This window comes from Nuphar pumila, chromosome 1 (assembly GCF_984573655.1).
Source record: "Nuphar pumila chromosome 1, dmNupPumi1.hap1.1, whole genome shotgun sequence".
In the NCBI taxonomy this organism is placed as follows: Eukaryota; Viridiplantae; Streptophyta; class Magnoliopsida; order Nymphaeales; family Nymphaeaceae; genus Nuphar; species Nuphar pumila.
The window spans coordinates 161,915,961-161,931,078 of record NC_143249.1 but is presented as its reverse complement, the minus strand read 5'-3'; the positions used below and the strand labels follow the sequence as shown (position 1 = coordinate 161,931,078).

The 15,118-nt window shown below is 57.2% G+C and overlaps 24 non-coding genes and 4 pseudogenes across 24 annotated transcripts; all 28 read right to left on the bottom strand.

Moving 5' to 3' along the window:
• Positions 1-225: 225 nt before the first annotated feature.
• LOC149850295 (5S ribosomal RNA) lies at positions 226-344 on the bottom strand. Its single transcript, XR_016425842.1, has one exon. It is a non-coding gene; the product is annotated as a 5S ribosomal RNA (ribosomal RNA).
• Positions 345-767: 423 nt separating this feature from the next.
• LOC149850294 (5S ribosomal RNA) lies at positions 768-886 on the bottom strand. The gene has a single exon (XR_016426355.1). It is a non-coding gene; the product is annotated as a 5S ribosomal RNA (ribosomal RNA).
• Positions 887-1,296: 410 nt separating this feature from the next.
• LOC149850293 (5S ribosomal RNA) lies at positions 1,297-1,415 on the bottom strand. The gene has a single exon (XR_016425600.1). It is a non-coding gene; the product is annotated as a 5S ribosomal RNA (ribosomal RNA).
• A 423-nt stretch (positions 1,416-1,838) lies between these two features.
• Positions 1,839-1,957, bottom strand: LOC149850292 (5S ribosomal RNA). Its single transcript, XR_016433753.1, has one exon. It is a non-coding gene; the product is annotated as a 5S ribosomal RNA (ribosomal RNA).
• A 423-nt stretch (positions 1,958-2,380) lies between these two features.
• LOC149850291 (5S ribosomal RNA) lies at positions 2,381-2,499 on the bottom strand. Its single transcript, XR_016426687.1, has one exon. It is a non-coding gene; the product is annotated as a 5S ribosomal RNA (ribosomal RNA).
• Positions 2,500-2,913: 414 nt separating this feature from the next.
• Positions 2,914-3,032, bottom strand: LOC149850290 (5S ribosomal RNA; annotated as a pseudogene).
• A 423-nt stretch (positions 3,033-3,455) lies between these two features.
• Positions 3,456-3,574, bottom strand: LOC149850289 (5S ribosomal RNA). Its single transcript, XR_016427019.1, has one exon. It is a non-coding gene; the product is annotated as a 5S ribosomal RNA (ribosomal RNA).
• A 422-nt stretch (positions 3,575-3,996) lies between these two features.
• Positions 3,997-4,115, bottom strand: LOC149850288 (5S ribosomal RNA). Its single transcript, XR_016426233.1, has one exon. It is a non-coding gene; the product is annotated as a 5S ribosomal RNA (ribosomal RNA).
• Positions 4,116-4,525: 410 nt separating this feature from the next.
• Positions 4,526-4,644, bottom strand: LOC149850287 (5S ribosomal RNA). Its single transcript, XR_016435033.1, has one exon. It is a non-coding gene; the product is annotated as a 5S ribosomal RNA (ribosomal RNA).
• A 422-nt stretch (positions 4,645-5,066) lies between these two features.
• On the bottom strand, positions 5,067-5,185 carry LOC149850286 (5S ribosomal RNA). The gene has a single exon (XR_016436350.1). It is a non-coding gene; the product is annotated as a 5S ribosomal RNA (ribosomal RNA).
• A 410-nt stretch (positions 5,186-5,595) lies between these two features.
• On the bottom strand, positions 5,596-5,714 carry LOC149850285 (5S ribosomal RNA). The gene has a single exon (XR_016435031.1). It is a non-coding gene; the product is annotated as a 5S ribosomal RNA (ribosomal RNA).
• Positions 5,715-6,136: 422 nt separating this feature from the next.
• On the bottom strand, positions 6,137-6,255 carry LOC149850284 (5S ribosomal RNA). The gene has a single exon (XR_016425840.1). It is a non-coding gene; the product is annotated as a 5S ribosomal RNA (ribosomal RNA).
• A 423-nt stretch (positions 6,256-6,678) lies between these two features.
• LOC149850283 (5S ribosomal RNA) lies at positions 6,679-6,797 on the bottom strand. Its single transcript, XR_016425578.1, has one exon. It is a non-coding gene; the product is annotated as a 5S ribosomal RNA (ribosomal RNA).
• Positions 6,798-7,220: 423 nt separating this feature from the next.
• Positions 7,221-7,339, bottom strand: LOC149850282 (5S ribosomal RNA). Its single transcript, XR_016433752.1, has one exon. It is a non-coding gene; the product is annotated as a 5S ribosomal RNA (ribosomal RNA).
• A 423-nt stretch (positions 7,340-7,762) lies between these two features.
• LOC149850281 (5S ribosomal RNA) lies at positions 7,763-7,881 on the bottom strand. Its single transcript, XR_016426685.1, has one exon. It is a non-coding gene; the product is annotated as a 5S ribosomal RNA (ribosomal RNA).
• A 423-nt stretch (positions 7,882-8,304) lies between these two features.
• LOC149850280 (5S ribosomal RNA) lies at positions 8,305-8,423 on the bottom strand (annotated as a pseudogene).
• A 422-nt stretch (positions 8,424-8,845) lies between these two features.
• LOC149850279 (5S ribosomal RNA) lies at positions 8,846-8,964 on the bottom strand. The gene has a single exon (XR_016427014.1). It is a non-coding gene; the product is annotated as a 5S ribosomal RNA (ribosomal RNA).
• Positions 8,965-9,386: 422 nt separating this feature from the next.
• On the bottom strand, positions 9,387-9,505 carry LOC149850278 (5S ribosomal RNA). The gene has a single exon (XR_016426232.1). It is a non-coding gene; the product is annotated as a 5S ribosomal RNA (ribosomal RNA).
• Positions 9,506-9,915: 410 nt separating this feature from the next.
• On the bottom strand, positions 9,916-10,034 carry LOC149850277 (5S ribosomal RNA). Its single transcript, XR_016435029.1, has one exon. It is a non-coding gene; the product is annotated as a 5S ribosomal RNA (ribosomal RNA).
• A 422-nt stretch (positions 10,035-10,456) lies between these two features.
• LOC149850276 (5S ribosomal RNA) lies at positions 10,457-10,575 on the bottom strand. The gene has a single exon (XR_016436339.1). It is a non-coding gene; the product is annotated as a 5S ribosomal RNA (ribosomal RNA).
• A 410-nt stretch (positions 10,576-10,985) lies between these two features.
• LOC149850275 (5S ribosomal RNA) lies at positions 10,986-11,104 on the bottom strand. Its single transcript, XR_016435028.1, has one exon. It is a non-coding gene; the product is annotated as a 5S ribosomal RNA (ribosomal RNA).
• A 422-nt stretch (positions 11,105-11,526) lies between these two features.
• LOC149850274 (5S ribosomal RNA) lies at positions 11,527-11,645 on the bottom strand. Its single transcript, XR_016425839.1, has one exon. It is a non-coding gene; the product is annotated as a 5S ribosomal RNA (ribosomal RNA).
• Positions 11,646-12,068: 423 nt separating this feature from the next.
• LOC149850273 (5S ribosomal RNA) lies at positions 12,069-12,187 on the bottom strand. Its single transcript, XR_016425567.1, has one exon. It is a non-coding gene; the product is annotated as a 5S ribosomal RNA (ribosomal RNA).
• A 423-nt stretch (positions 12,188-12,610) lies between these two features.
• Positions 12,611-12,729, bottom strand: LOC149850272 (5S ribosomal RNA). The gene has a single exon (XR_016433749.1). It is a non-coding gene; the product is annotated as a 5S ribosomal RNA (ribosomal RNA).
• Positions 12,730-13,152: 423 nt separating this feature from the next.
• On the bottom strand, positions 13,153-13,271 carry LOC149850271 (5S ribosomal RNA). Its single transcript, XR_016426683.1, has one exon. It is a non-coding gene; the product is annotated as a 5S ribosomal RNA (ribosomal RNA).
• A 423-nt stretch (positions 13,272-13,694) lies between these two features.
• On the bottom strand, positions 13,695-13,813 carry LOC149850270 (5S ribosomal RNA; annotated as a pseudogene).
• A 422-nt stretch (positions 13,814-14,235) lies between these two features.
• Positions 14,236-14,354, bottom strand: LOC149850269 (5S ribosomal RNA). Its single transcript, XR_016427009.1, has one exon. It is a non-coding gene; the product is annotated as a 5S ribosomal RNA (ribosomal RNA).
• A 422-nt stretch (positions 14,355-14,776) lies between these two features.
• Positions 14,777-14,895, bottom strand: LOC149850268 (5S ribosomal RNA; annotated as a pseudogene).
• Positions 14,896-15,118: the final 223 nt, after the last annotated feature.

The window sequence follows — 15,118 nt, the reverse complement described above, 5'->3', positions numbered from 1 at the left end:
AAAATCGCCGAATTCCGACATCGGTGTGCCAAGTTACAGTCCGGAGAGCCGGAACTGCTGCTTTTGTCGCACGCCGCGGCTCGTGTCGGGTGCGGGCGCTGCGGCGCGCAAGGCGAGGGTGAAAGGGAAGCAGAAGACCTCGATGGATCAGATACGGTGTGTTGCGGTAAGTGAAAAGAAGGTCGGAGGTTGGTGCCGACGACAAAAAGCGCCGAAGGCAAAAAGAGAGTGTAACACGAGGACTTCCCAGGAGGTCACCCATCCCAGTACTACTCTCGCCCAAGCACGCTTAACTTCAGAGTTCTGATGGGATCCGGTGCTTTAGTGCTAGTGTGATCACACCCGTTACATGTTGCGCGAAAAAATGCTCTTATGCCTCACGCGGGAGCCGTGGGGGCCGCAACGCACGAACCGACTAGCCGTCATAAAAACGACCCCGAAAAACGCCCGAAATGAGCTTAAACGGCATCCGAAACGGTCCCGAACCGACTTCGTCTGTTCGTCACGTCGTAGCCAGCAGAACGTGCTTTCCGTGGGCAGGAAAATCGCCGAATTTTGACATCGGCGTGCCAAGTTACGGTCCGGCGAGCCGGAACTGCTGCGTTTGTCGCACGCCGCGGCTCGTGTCGGGTGCCGGCGCTGCGGCGCGCAAGGCGAGGGTGAAAGGGAAGCAGAAGACCTCGATGGATCAGATACGGTGTGTTGCGGGAAGTGAAAAGAAGGTCGGAGGTTGGTGCCGACGACAAAAAAGCGCCGAAGGCAAAAAGAGAGTGCAACACAAGGACTTCCCAGGAGGTCACCCATCCCAGTACTACTCTCGCTCAAGCACGCTTAACTTCAGAGTTCTGATGGGATCCGCTGCTTTAGTGCTGGTATGATCGCACCCGTTACATGTTGCGCGAAAAAATGCTCTTATGCCTCACGCGGGAGCCGTGGGGGCCGCAACGCACAAACCGACTAGTCATCATAGAAACGCCCGAAATGATCTTAAACGGCATCTAAAACGGTCCCGAACCGACTTCGTCTGTTCGTCACGTCGTAGCCAGCGGAACGAGCTTTCCGTGGCCAGGAAAATCGCCGAATTTCGACATCGGCGTGCCAAGTTACGGTCTGGCGAGCCGGAACTGCTGCGTTTGTCGCACGCCGCGGCTCGTGTCGGGTGCCGGCGCTGCGGCGCGCAAGGCGAGGGTGAAAGGGAAGCAGAAGACCTCGATGGATCAGATACGGTGTGTTGCGGGAAGTGAAAAGAAGGTCGGAGGTTGGTGCCGACGACAAAAAAGCGCCGAAGGCAAAAAGAGAGTGCAACACGAGGACTTCCCAGGAGGTCACCCATCCCAGTACTACTCTCGCCCAAGCACGCTTAACTTCAGAGTTCTAATGGGATCCGGTGCTTTAGTGCTAGTGTGATCGCACCCGTTACATGTTGCGCGAAAAAATGCTCTTATGCCTCACGCGGGAGCCGTGGGGGCCGCAACGCACGAACCGACTAGCCGTCATAAAAACGGCCCCGAAAAACGCCCGAAATGAGCTTAAACGGCATCCGAAACGGTCCCGAACCGACTTCGTCTGTTCGCCACGTCGTAGCCAGCGGAACGAGCTTTCCGTGGCCACGAAAATCGCCGAATTCCGACATCGGTGTGCCAAGTTACAGTCCGGAGAGCCGGAACTGCTGCTTTTGTCGCACGCCGCGGCTCGTGTCGGGTGCGGGCGCTGCGGCGCGCAAGGCGAGGGTGAAAGGGAAGCAGAAGACCTTGATGGATCAGATACGGTGTGTTGCGGTAAGTGAAAAGAAGGTCGGAGGTTGGTGCCGACGACAAAAAAGCGCCGAAGGTAAATAGAGAGTGCAACACGAGGACTTCCCAGGAGGTCACCCATTCCAGTACTACTCTCGCCCAAGCACGCTTAACTTCGGAGTTCTGATGGGATCCGGTGCTTTAGTGCTGCTATGATCGCACACGTTACATGTTGCGCGAAAAAATGCTCTTATGCCTCACGCGGGAGCCGTGGGGGCCGCAACGCACGAACCGACTAGCCGTCATAGAAATGGCCCCGAAAAACGACTGAAACTAGCTTAAACGGCATCCGAAACGGTCCCGAACCGACTTCGTCTGTTCGCCACGTCGTAGCCAGCGGAACGAGCTTTCCGTGGCCACGAAAATCGCCGAATTCCGACATCGGTGTGCCAAGTTACAGTCCGGAGAGCCGGAACTGCTGCTTTTGTCGCACGCCGCGGCTCGTGTCGGGTGCGGGCGCTGCGGCGCGCAAGGCGAGGGTGAAAGGGAAGCAGAAGACCTTGATGGATCAGATACGGTGTGTTGCGGTAAGTGAAAAGAAGGTCGGAGGTTGGTTCCGACGACAAAAAAGCGCCGAAGGTAAATAGAGAGTGCAACACGAGGACTTCCCAGGAGGTCACCCATTCCAGTACTACTCTCGCCCAAGCACGCTTAACTTCGGAGTTCTGATGGGATCCGGTGCTTTAGTGCTGGTATGATCGCACACGTTACATGTTGCGCGAAAAAATGCTCTTATGCCTCACGCGGGAGCCGTGGGGGCCGCAACGCACGAACCGACTAGCCGTCATAGAAACGGCCCCGAAAAATGACTGAAACTAGCTTACACGGCATCCGAAACGGTCCCGAACCGACTTCGTCTGTTCGCCACGTCGTTGCCAGCGGAACGAGCTTTCCGTGGCAAAAAATCGCCGAATTCCGACATCGGCGTGCCAAGTTACGGTCCGGCGAGCCGGAACTGCTGCTTTTGTCGCACGCCGCGGCTCGTGTCGGCGCTGCGGCGCGCAAGGCGAGGGTGAAAGGGAAGCAGAAGACCTCGATGGATCAGATACGGTGTGTTGCGGTAAGTGAAAAGAACGTCGGAGGTTGGTGCCGACCACAAAAAAGCGTCGAAGGCAAAAAGAGAGTGCAACACGAGGACTTCCCAGGAGGTCACCCATCCCAGTACTACTCTCGCCCAAGCATGCTTAACTTCGAAGTTCTGATGGGATCCGGTTCTTTAGAACTGGTATGATCGCACCCGTTACATGTTGCGCGAAAAAATGCTCTTATGCCTCACGCGGGAGCCGTGGGGGCCGCAACGCACGAACCGACTAGCCGTCATAGAAACGACCCCGAAAAACGACCGAAACGCGCTTAAACGGCATCCGAAACGGTCCCGAACCGACTTTGTCTGTTCGCCACGTCGTAGCCAGCGGAACGAGCTTTCCGTGGCCACGAAAATCGCCGAATTCCGACATCGGCGTGCCAAGTTACGGTCCGGAGAGCCGGAACTGCTGCTTTTGTCGCACGCCGCGGCTCGTGTCGGGTGCCGGCGCTGCGGCGCGCAAGGCGAGGGTGAAAGGGAAGCAGAAGACCTCGATGGATCAGATACGGTGTGTTGCGGGAAGTGAAAAGAAGGTCGGAGGTTGGTGCCGACGACAAAAAAGCGCCGAAGGCAAAAAGAGAGTGCAACACGAGGACTTCCCAGGAGGTCACCCATCCCAGTACTACTCTCGCCCAAGCACGCTTAACTTCGGAGTTCTGATGGAATCCGGTGCTTTAGTGCTGGTATGATCGCACCCGTTACATGTTGCGCGAAAAAATGCTCTTATGCCTCACGCGGGAGCCGTGGGGGCCGCAACGCACAAACCGACTAGCCGTCATAGAAACGCCCCGAAAAACGCCCGAAACGAGCTTAAACGGCATCTGAAACGGTCCCGAACCGACTTCGTCTGTTCGTCACGTCGTAGCCAGCGGAACGTGCTTTCCGTGGCCAGGAAAATCGCCGAATTTCGACATCGGCGTGCCAAGTTACGGTCCGGCGAGCCGGAACTGCTGCGTTTGTCGCACGCCGCGGCTCGTGTCGGGTGCCGGCGCTGCGGCGCGCAAGGCGAGGGTGAAAGGGAAGCAGAAGACCTCGATGGATCAGATACGGTGTGTTGCGGGAAGTGAAAAGAAGGTCGGAGGTTGGTGCCGACGACAAAAAAGCGCCGAAGGCAAAAAGAGAGTGCAACACAAGGACTTCCCAGGAGGTCACCCATCCCAGTACTACTCTTGCTCAAGCACGCTTAACTTCAGAGTTCTGATGGGATCCGGTGCTTTAGTGCTGGTATGATGGCACCCGTTACATGTTGCGCGAAAAAATGCTCTTATGCCTCACGCGGGCGCCGTGGGGGCCGCAACGCACAAACCGACTAGCCGTCATAGAAACGCCCGAAATGAGCTTAAACGGCATCTGAAACGGTCCCGAACCGACTTCGTCTGTTCGTCACGTCGTAGCCAGCGGAACGAGCTTTCCGTGGCCAGGAAAATCGCCGAATTTCGACATCGGCGTGCCAAGTTACGGTCCGGCAAGCCGGAACTGCTGCGTTTGTCGCACGCCGCGGCTCGTGTCGGGTGCCGGCGCTGCGGCGTGCAAGGCGAGGGTGAAAGGGAAGCAGAAGACCTCGATGGATCAGATACGGTGTGTTGCGGGAAGTGAAAAGAAGGTCGGAGGTTGGTGCCGACGACAAAAAAGCGCCGAAGGCAAAAAGAGAGTGCAACACGAGGACTTCCCAGGAGGTCACCCATCCCAGTACTACTCTCGCCCAAGCACGCTTAACTTCAGAGTTCTGATGGGATCCGGTGCTTTAGTGCTAGTGTGATCGCACCCGTTACATGTTGCGCGAAAAAATGCTCTTATGCCTCACGCGGGAGCCGTGGGGGCCGCAACGCACGAACCGACTAGCCGTCATAAAACGGCCCCGAAAAACGCCCGAAATGAGCTTAAACGGCATCCGAAACGGTCCCGAACCGACTACGTCTGTTCGTCACGTCGTAGCCAGCGGAACGTGCTTTCCGTGGGCAGGAAAATCGCCGAATTTCGACATCGGCGTGCCAAGTTACGGTCCGGCGAGCCGGAACTGCTGCGTTTGTCGCACGCCGCGGCTTGTGTCGGGTGCCGGCGCTGCGGCGCGCAAGGCGAGGGTGAAAGGGAAGCAGAAGACCTCGATGGATCAGATACGGTGTGTTGCGGGAAGTGAAAAGAAGGTCGGAGGTTGGTGCCGACGACAAAAAAGCGCCGAAGGCAAAAAGAGAGTGCAATACAAGGACTTCCCAGGAGGTCACCCATCCCAGTACTACTCTCGCTCAAGCACGCTTAACTTCAGAGTTCTGATGGGATCCGGTGCTTTAGTGCTGGTATGATCGCACCCGTTACATGTTGCGCGAAAAAATGCTCTTATGCCTCACGCGGGAGCCGTGGAGGCCGCAACGCACAAACCGACTAGTCATCATAGAAACGCCCGAAATGATCTTAAACGGCATCTAAAACGGTCCCGAACCGACTTCGTCTGTTCGTCACGTCGTAGCCAGCGGAACGAGCTTTCCGTGGCCAGGAAAATCGCCGAATTTCGACATCGGCGTGCCAAGTTACGGTCTGGCGAGCCGGAACTGCTGCGTTTGTCGCACGCCGCGGCTCGTGTCGGGTGCCGGCGCTGCGGCGCGCAAGGCGAGGGTGAAAGGGAAGCAGAAGACCTCGATGGATCAGATACGGTGTGTTGCGGGAAGTGAAAAGAAGGTCGGAGGTTGGTGCCGACGACAAAAAAGCGCCGAAGGCAAAAAGAGAGTGCAACACGAGGACTTCCCAGGAGGTCACCCATCCCAGTACTACTCTCGCCCAAGCACGCTTAACTTCAGAGTTCTGATGGGATCCGGTGCTTTAGTGCTAGTGTGATCGCACCCGTTACATGTTGCGCCAAAAAATGCTCTTATGCCTCACGCGGGAGCCGTGGGGGCCGCAACGCACGAACCGACTAGCCGTCATAAAAACGGCCCCGAAAAACGCCCGAAATGAGCTTAAACGGCATCCGAAACGGTCCTGAACCGACTTCGTCTGTTCGCCACGTCGTAGCCAGCGGAACGAGCTTTCCGTGGCCACGAAAATCGCCGAATTCCGACATCGGTGTGCCAAGTTACAGTCCGGAGAGCCGGAACTGCTGCTTTTGTCGCACGCCGCGGCTCGTGTCGGGTGCGGGCGCTGCGGCGCGCAAGGCGAGGGTGAAAGGGAAGCAGAAGACCTCGATGGATCAGATACGGTGTGTTGCGGTAAGTGAAAAGAAGGTCGGAGGTTGGTGCCGACGACAAAAAGCGCCGAAGGCAAAAAGAGAGTGTAACACGAGGACTTCCCAGGAGGTCACCCATCCCAGTACTACTCTCGCCCAAGCACGCTTAACTTCAGAGTTCTGATGGGATCCGGTGCTTTAGTGCTAGTGTGATCACACCCGTTACATGTTGCGCGAAAAAATGCTCTTATGCCTCACGCGGGAGCCGTGGGGGCCGCAACGCACGAACCGACTAGCCGTCATAAAAACGGCCCCGAAAAACGCCCGAAATGAGCTTAAACGGCATCCGAAACGGTCCCGAACCGACTTCGTCTGTTCGTCACGTCGTAGCCAGCGGAACGTGCTTTCCGTGGGCAGGAAAATCGCCGAATTTCGACATCGGCGTGCCAAGTTACGGTCCGGCGAGCCGGAACTGCTGCGTTTGTCGCACGCCGCGGCTCGTGTCGGGTGCCGGCGCTGCGGCGCGCAAGGCGAGGGTGAAAGGGAAGCAGAAGACCTCGATGGATCAGATACGGTGTGTTGCGGGAAGTGAAAAGAAGGTCGGAGGTTGCTGCCGACGACAAAAAAGCGCCGAAGGCAAAAAGAGAGTGCAACACGAGGACTTCCCAGGAGGTCACCCATCCCAGTACTACTCTCGCCCAAGCACGCTTAACTTCAGAGTTCTAATGGGATCCGGTGCTTTAGTGCTAGTGTGATCGCACCCGTTACATGTTGCGCGAAAAAATGCTCTTATGCCTCACGCGGGAGCCGTGGGGGCCGCAACGCACGAACCGACTAGCCGTCATAAAAACGGCCCCGAAAAACGCCCGAAATGAGCTTAAACGGCATCCGAAACGGTCCCGAACCGACTTCGTCTGTTCGCCACGTCGTAGCCAGCGGAACGAGCTTTCCGTGGCCACGAAAATCGCCGAATTCCGACATCGGTGTGCCAAGTTACAGTCCGGAGAGCCGGAACTGCTGCTTTTGTCGCACGCCGCGGCTCGTGTCGGGTGCGGGCGCTGCGGCGCGCAAGGCGAGGGTGAAAGGGAAGCAGAAGACCTTGATGGATCAGATACGGTGTGTTGCGGTAAGTGAAAAGAAGGTCGGAGGTTGGTGCCGACGACAAAAAAGCGCCGAAGGTAAATAGAGAGTGCAACACGAGGACTTCCCAGGAGGTCACCCATTCCAGTACTACTCTCGCCCAAGCACGCTTAACTTCGGAGTTCTGATGGGATCCGGTGCTTTAGTGCTGCTATGATCGCACACGTTACATGTTGCGCGAAAAAATGCTCTTATGCCTCACGCGGGAGCCGTGGGGGCCGCAACGCACGAACCGACTAGCCGTCATAGAAATGGCCCCGAAAAACGACTGAAACTAGCTTAAACGGCATCCGAAACGGTCCCGAACCGACTTTGTCTGTTCGCCACGTCGTAGCCAGCGGAACGAGCTTTCCGTGGCCACGAAAATCGCCGAATTCCGACATCGGTGTGCCAAGTTACAGTCCGGAGAGCCGGAACTGCTGCTTTTGTCGCACGCCGCGGCTCGTGTCGGGTGCGGGCGCTGCGGCGCGCAAGGCGAGGGTGAAAGGGAAGCAGAAGACCTTGATGGATCAGATACGGTGTGTTGCGGTAAGTGAAAAGAAGGTCGGAGGTTGGTGCCGACGACAAAAAAGCGCCGAAGGTAAATAGAGAGTGCAACACGAGGACTTCCCAGGAGGTCACCCATTCCAGTACTACTCTCGCCCAAGCACGCTTAACTTCGGAGTTCTGATGGGATCCGGTGCTTTAGTGCTGGTATGATCGCACACGTTACATGTTGCGCGAAAAAATGCTCTTATGCCTCACGCGGGAGCCGTGGGGGCCGCAACGCACGAACCGACTAGCCGTCATAGAAACGGCCCCGAAAAATGACTGAAACTAGCTTACACGGCATCCGAAACGGTCCCGAACCGACTTCGTCTGTTCGCCACGTCGTTGCCAGCGGAACGAGCTTTCCGTGGCCACAAAAATCGCCGAATTCCGACATCGGCGTGCCAAGTTACGGTCCGGCGAGCCGGAACTGCTGCTTTTGTCGCACGCCGCGGCTCGTGTCGGGTGTCGGCGCTGCGGCGCGCAAGGCGAGGGTGAAAGGGAAGCAGAAGACCTCGATGGATCAGATACGGTGTGTTGCGGTAAGTGAAAAGAACGTCGGAGGTTGGTGCCGACCACAAAAAAGCGTCGAAGGCAAAAAGAGAGTGCAACACGAGGACTTCCCAGGAGGTCACCCATCCCAGTACTACTCTCGCCCAAGCATGCTTAACTTCGAAGTTCTGATGGGATCCGGTTCTTTAGAACTGGTATGATCGCACCCGTTACATGTTGCGCGAAAAAATGCTCTTATGCCTCACGCGGGAGCCGTGGGGGCCGCAACGCACGAACCGACTAGCCGTCATAGAAACGACCCCGAAAAACGACCGAAACGCGCTTAAACGGCATCCGAAACGGTCCCGAACCGACTTTGTCTGTTCGCCACGTCGTAGCCAGCGGAACGAGCTTTCCGTGGCCACGAAAATCGCCGAATTCCGACATCGGCGTGCCAAGTTACGGTCCGGAGAGCCGGAACTGCTGCTTTTGTCGCACGCCGCGGCTCGTGTCGGTGCCGGCGCTGCGGCGCGCAAGGCGAGGGTGAAAGGGAAGCAGAAGACCTCGATGGATCAGATACGGTGTGTTGCGGGAAGTGAAAAGAAGGTCGGAGGTTGGTGCCGACGACAAAAAAGCGCCGAAGGCAAAAAGAGAGTGCAACACGAGGACTTCCCAGGAGGTCACCCATCCCAGTACTACTCTCGCCCAAGCACGCTTAACTTCGGAGTTCTGATGGAATCCGGTGCTTTAGTGCTGGTATGATCGCACCCGTTACATGTTGCGCGAAAAAATGCTCTTATGCCTCACGCGGGAGCCGTGGGGGCCGCAACGCACAAACCGACTAGCCGTCATAGAAACGCCCCGAAAAACGCCCGAAACGAGCTTAAACGGCATCTGAAACGGTCCCGAACCGACTTCGTCTGTTCGTCACGTCGTAGCCAGCGGAACGTGCTTTCCGTGGCCAGGAAAATCGCCGAATTTCGACATCGGCGTGCCAAGTTACGGTCCGGCGAGCCGGAACTGCTGCGTTTGTCGCACGCCGCGGCTCGTGTCGGGTGCCGGCGCTGCGGCGCGCAAGGCGAGGGTGAAAGGGAAGCAGAAGACCTCGATGGATCAGATACGGTGTGTTGCGGGAAGTGAAAAGAAGGTCGGAGGTTGGTGCCGACGACAAAAAAGCGCCGAAGGCAAAAAGAGAGTGCAACACAAGGACTTCCCAGGAGGTCACCCATCCCAGTACTACTCTTGCTCAAGCACGCTTAACTTCAGAGTTCTGATGGGATCCGGTGCTTTAGTGCTGGTATGATGGCACCCGTTACATGTTGCGCGAAAAAATGCTCTTATGCCTCACGCGGGCGCCGTGGGGGCCGCAACGCACAAACCGACTAGCCGTCATAGAAACGCCCGAAATGAGCTTAAACGGCATCTGAAACGGTCCCGAACCGACTTCGTCTGTTCGTCACGTCGTAGCCAGCGGAACGAGCTTTCCGTGGCCAGGAAAATCGCCGAATTTCGACATCGGCGTGCCAAGTTACGGTCCGGCAAGCCGGAACTGCTGCGTTTGTCGCACGCCGCGGCTCGTGTCGGGTGCCGGCGCTGCGGCGTGCAAGGCGAGGGTGAAAGGGAAGCAGAAGACCTCGATGGATCAGATACGGTGTGTTGCGGGAAGTGAAAAGAAGGTCGGAGGTTGGTGCCGACGACAAAAAAGCGCCGAAGGCAAAAAGAGAGTGCAACACGAGGACTTCCCAGGAGGTCACCCATCCCAGTACTACTCTCGCCCAAGCACGCTTAACTTCAGAGTTCTGATGGGATCCGGTGCTTTAGTGCTAGTGTGATCGCACCCGTTACATGTTGCGCGAAAAAATGCTCTTATGCCTCACGCGGGAGCCGTGGGGGCCGCAACGCACGAACCGACTAGCCGTCATAAAACGGCCCCGAAAAACGCCCGAAATGAGCTTAAACGGCATCCGAAACGGTCCCGAACCGACTACGTCTGTTCGTCACGTCGTAGCCAGCGGAACGTGCTTTCCGTGGGCAGGAAAATCGCCGAATTTCGACATCGGCGTGCCAAGTTACGGTCCGGCGAGCCGGAACTGCTGCGTTTGTCGCACGCCGCGGCTTGTGTCGGGTGCCGGCGCTGCGGCGCGCAAGGCGAGGGTGAAAGGGAAGCAGAAGACCTCGATGGATCAGATACGGTGTGTTGCGGGAAGTGAAAAGAAGGTCGGAGGTTGGTGCCGACGACAAAAAAGCGCCGAAGGCAAAAAGAGAGTGCAATACAAGGACTTCCCAGGAGGTCACCCATCCCAGTACTACTCTCGCTCAAGCACGCTTAACTTCAGAGTTCTGATGGGATCCGGTGCTTTAGTGCTGGTATGATCGCACCCGTTACATGTTGCGCGAAAAAATGCTCTTATGCCTCACGCGGGAGCCGTGGAGGCCGCAACGCACAAACCGACTAGTCATCATAGAAACGCCCGAAATGATCTTAAACGGCATCTAAAACGGTCCCGAACCGACTTCGTCTGTTCGTCACGTCGTAGCCAGCGGAACGAGCTTTCCGTGGCCAGGAAAATCGCCGAATTTCGACATCGGCGTGCCAAGTTACGGTCTGGCGAGCCGGAACTGCTGCGTTTGTCGCACGCCGCGGCTCGTGTCGGGTGCCGGCGCTGCGGCGCGCAAGGCGAGGGTGAAAGGGAAGCAGAAGACCTCGATGGATCAGATACGGTGTGTTGCGGGAAGTGAAAAGAAGGTCGGAGGTTGGTGCCGACGACAAAAAAGCGCCGAAGGCAAAAAGAGAGTGCAACACGAGGACTTCCCAGGAGGTCACCCATCCCAGTACTACTCTCGCCCAAGCACGCTTAACTTCAGAGTTCTGATGGGATCCGGTGCTTTAGTGCTAGTGTGATCGCACCCGTTACATGTTGCGCCAAAAAATGCTCTTATGCCTCACGCGGGAGCCGTGGGGGCCGCAACGCACGAACCGACTAGCCGTCATAAAAACGGCCCCGAAAAACGCCCGAAATGAGCTTAAACGGCATCCGAAACGGTCCTGAACCGACTTCGTCTGTTCGCCACGTCGTAGCCAGCGGAACGAGCTTTCCGTGGCCACGAAAATCGCCGAATTCCGACATCGGTGTGCCAAGTTACAGTCCGGAGAGCCGGAACTGCTGCTTTTGTCGCACGCCGCGGCTCGTGTCGGGTGCGGGCGCTGCGGCGCGCAAGGCGAGGGTGAAAGGGAAGCAGAAGACCTCGATGGATCAGATACGGTGTGTTGCGGTAAGTGAAAAGAAGGTCGGAGGTTGGTGCCGACGACAAAAAGCGCCGAAGGCAAAAAGAGAGTGTAACACGAGGACTTCCCAGGAGGTCACCCATCCCAGTACTACTCTCGCCCAAGCACGCTTAACTTCAGAGTTCTGATGGGATCCGGTGCTTTAGTGCTAGTGTGATCACACCCGTTACATGTTGCGCGAAAAAATGCTCTTATGCCTCACGCGGGAGCCGTGGGGGCCGCAACGCACGAACCGACTAGCCGTCATAAAAACGGCCCCGAAAAACGCCCGAAATGAGCTTAAACGGCATCCGAAACGGTCCCGAACCGACTTCGTCTGTTCGTCACGTCGTAGCCAGCGGAACGTGCTTTCCGTGGGCAGGAAAATCGCCGAATTTCGACATCGGCGTGCCAAGTTACGGTCCGGCGAGCCGGAACTGCTGCGTTTGTCGCACGCCGCGGCTCGTGTCGGGTGCCGGCGCTGCGGCGCGCAAGGCGAGGGTGAAAGGGAAGCAGAAGACCTCGATGGATCAGATACGGTGTGTTGCGGGAAGTGAAAAGAAGGTCGGAGGTTGCTGCCGACGACAAAAAAGCGCCGAAGGCAAAAAGAGAGTGCAACACGAGGACTTCCCAGGAGGTCACCCATCCCAGTACTACTCTCGCCCAAGCACGCTTAACTTCAGAGTTCTAATGGGATCCGGTGCTTTAGTGCTAGTGTGATCGCACCCGTTACATGTTGCGCGAAAAAATGCTCTTATGCCTCACGCGGGAGCCGTGGGGGCCGCAACGCACGAACCGACTAGCCGTCATAAAAACGGCCCCGAAAAACGCCCGAAATGAGCTTAAACGGCATCCGAAACGGTCCCGAACCGACTTCGTCTGTTCGCCACGTCGTAGCCAGCGGAACGAGCTTTCCGTGGCCACGAAAATCGCCGAATTCCGACATCGGTGTGCCAAGTTACAGTCCGGAGAGCCGGAACTGCTGCTTTTGTCGCACGCCGCGGCTCGTGTCGGGTGCGGGCGCTGCGGCGCGCAAGGCGAGGGTGAAAGGGAAGCAGAAGACCTTGATGGATCAGATACGGTGTGTTGCGGTAAGTGAAAAGAAGGTCGGAGGTTGGTGCCGACGACAAAAAAGCGCCGAAGGTAAATAGAGAGTGCAACACGAGGACTTCCCAGGAGGTCACCCATTCCAGTACTACTCTCGCCCAAGCACGCTTAACTTCGGAGTTCTGATGGGATCCGGTGCTTTAGTGCTGCTATGATCGCACACGTTACATGTTGCGCGAAAAAATGCTCTTATGCCTCACGCGGGAGCCGTGGGGGCCGCAACGCACGAACCGACTAGCCGTCATAGAAATGGCCCCGAAAAACGACTGAAACTAGCTTAAACGGCATCCGAAACGGTCCCGAACCGACTTTGTCTGTTCGCCACGTCGTAGCCAGCGGAACGAGCTTTCCGTGGCCACGAAAATCGCCGAATTCCGACATCGGTGTGCCAAGTTACAGTCCGGAGAGCCGGAACTGCTGCTTTTGTCGCACGCCGCGGCTCGTGTCGGGTGCGGGCGCTGCGGCGCGCAAGGCGAGGGTGAAAGGGAAGCAGAAGACCTTGATGGATCAGATACGGTGTGTTGCGGTAAGTGAAAAGAAGGTCGGAGGTTGGTGCCGACGACAAAAAAGCGCCGAAGGTAAATAGAGAGTGCAACACGAGGACTTCCCAGGAGGTCACCCATTCCAGTACTACTCTCGCCCAAGCACGCTTAACTTCGGAGTTCTGATGGGATCCGGTGCTTTAGTGCTGGTATGATCGCACACGTTACATGTTGCGCGAAAAAATGCTCTTATGCCTCACGCGGGAGCCGTGGGGGCCGCAACGCACGAACCGACTAGCCGTCATAGAAACGGCCCCGAAAAATGACTGAAACTAGCTTACACGGCATCCGAAACGGTCCCGAACCGACTTCGTCTGTTCGCCACGTCGTTGCCAGCGGAACGAGCTTTCCGTGGCCACAAAAATCGCCGAATTCCGACATCGGCGTGCCAAGTTACGGTCCGGCGAGCCGGAACTGCTGCTTTTGTCGCACGCCGCGGCTCGTGTCGGGTGTCGGCGCTGCGGCGCGCAAGGCGAGGGTGAAAGGGAAGCAGAAGACCTCGATGGATCAGATACGGTGTGTTGCGGTAAGTGAAAAGAACGTCGGAGGTTGGTGCCGACCACAAAAAAGCGTCGAAGGCAAAAAGAGAGTGCAACACGAGGACTTCCCAGGAGGTCACCCATCCCAGTACTACTCTCGCCCAAGCATGCTTAACTTCGAAGTTCTGATGGGATCCGGTTCTTTAGAACTGGTATGATCGCACCCGTTACATGTTGCGCGAAAAAATGCTCTTATGCCTCACGCGGGAGCCGTGGGGGCCGCAACGCACGAACCGACTAGCCGTCATAGAAACGACCCCGAAAAACGACCGAAACGCGCTTAAACGGCATCCGAAACGGTCCCGAACCGACTTTGTCTGTTCGCCACGTCGTAGCCAGCGGAACGAGCTTTCCGTGGCCACGAAAATCGCCGAATTCCGACATCGGCGTGCCAAGTTACGGTCCGGAGAGCCGGAACTGCTGCTTTTGTCGCACGCCGCGGCTCGTGTCGGTGCCGGCGCTGCGGCGCGCAAGGCGAGGGTGAAAGGGAAGCAGAAGACCTCGATGGATCAGATACGGTGTGTTGCGGGAAGTGAAAAGAAGGTCGGAGGTTGGTGCCGACGACAAAAAAGCGCCGAAGGCAAAAAGAGAGTGCAACACGAGGACTTCCCAGGAGGTCACCCATCCCAGTACTACTCTCGCCCAAGCACGCTTAACTTCGGAGTTCTGATGGAATCCGGTGCTTTAGTGCTGGTATGATCGCACCCGTTACATGTTGCGCGAAAAAATGCTCTTATGCCTCACGCGGGAGCCGTGGGGGCCGCAACGCACAAACCGACTAGCCGTCATAGAAACGCCCCGAAAAACGCCCGAAACGAGCTTAAACGGCATCTGAAACGGTCCCGAACCGACTTCGTCTGTTCGTCACGTCGTAGCCAGCGGAACGTGCTTTCCGTGGCCAGGAAAATCGCCGAATTTCGACATCGGCGTGCCAAGTTACGGTCCGGCGAGCCGGAACTGCTGCGTTTGTCGCACGCCGCGGCTCGTGTCGGGTGCCGGCGCTGCGGCGCGCAAGGCGAGGGTGAAAGGGAAGCAGAAGACCTCGATGGATCAGATACGGTGTGTTGCGGGAAGTGAAAAGAAGGTCGGAGGTTGGTGCCGACGACAAAAAAGCGCCGAAGGCAAAAAGAGAGTGCAACACAAGGACTTCCCAGGAGGTCACCCATCCCTGTACTACTCTTGCTCAAGCACGCTTAACTTCAGAGTTCTGATGGGATCCGGTGCTTTAGTGCTGGTATGATGGCACCCGTTACATGTTGCGCGAAAAAATGCTCTTATGCCTCACGCGGGCGCCGTGGGGGCCGCAACGCACAAACCGACTAGCCGTCATAGAAACGCCCGAAATGAGCTTAAACGGCATCTGAAACGGTCCCGAACCGACTTCGTCTGTTCGTCACGTCGTAGCCAGCGGAACGAGCTTTCCGTGGCCAGGAAAATCGCCGAATTTCGACATCGGCGTGCCAAGTTACGG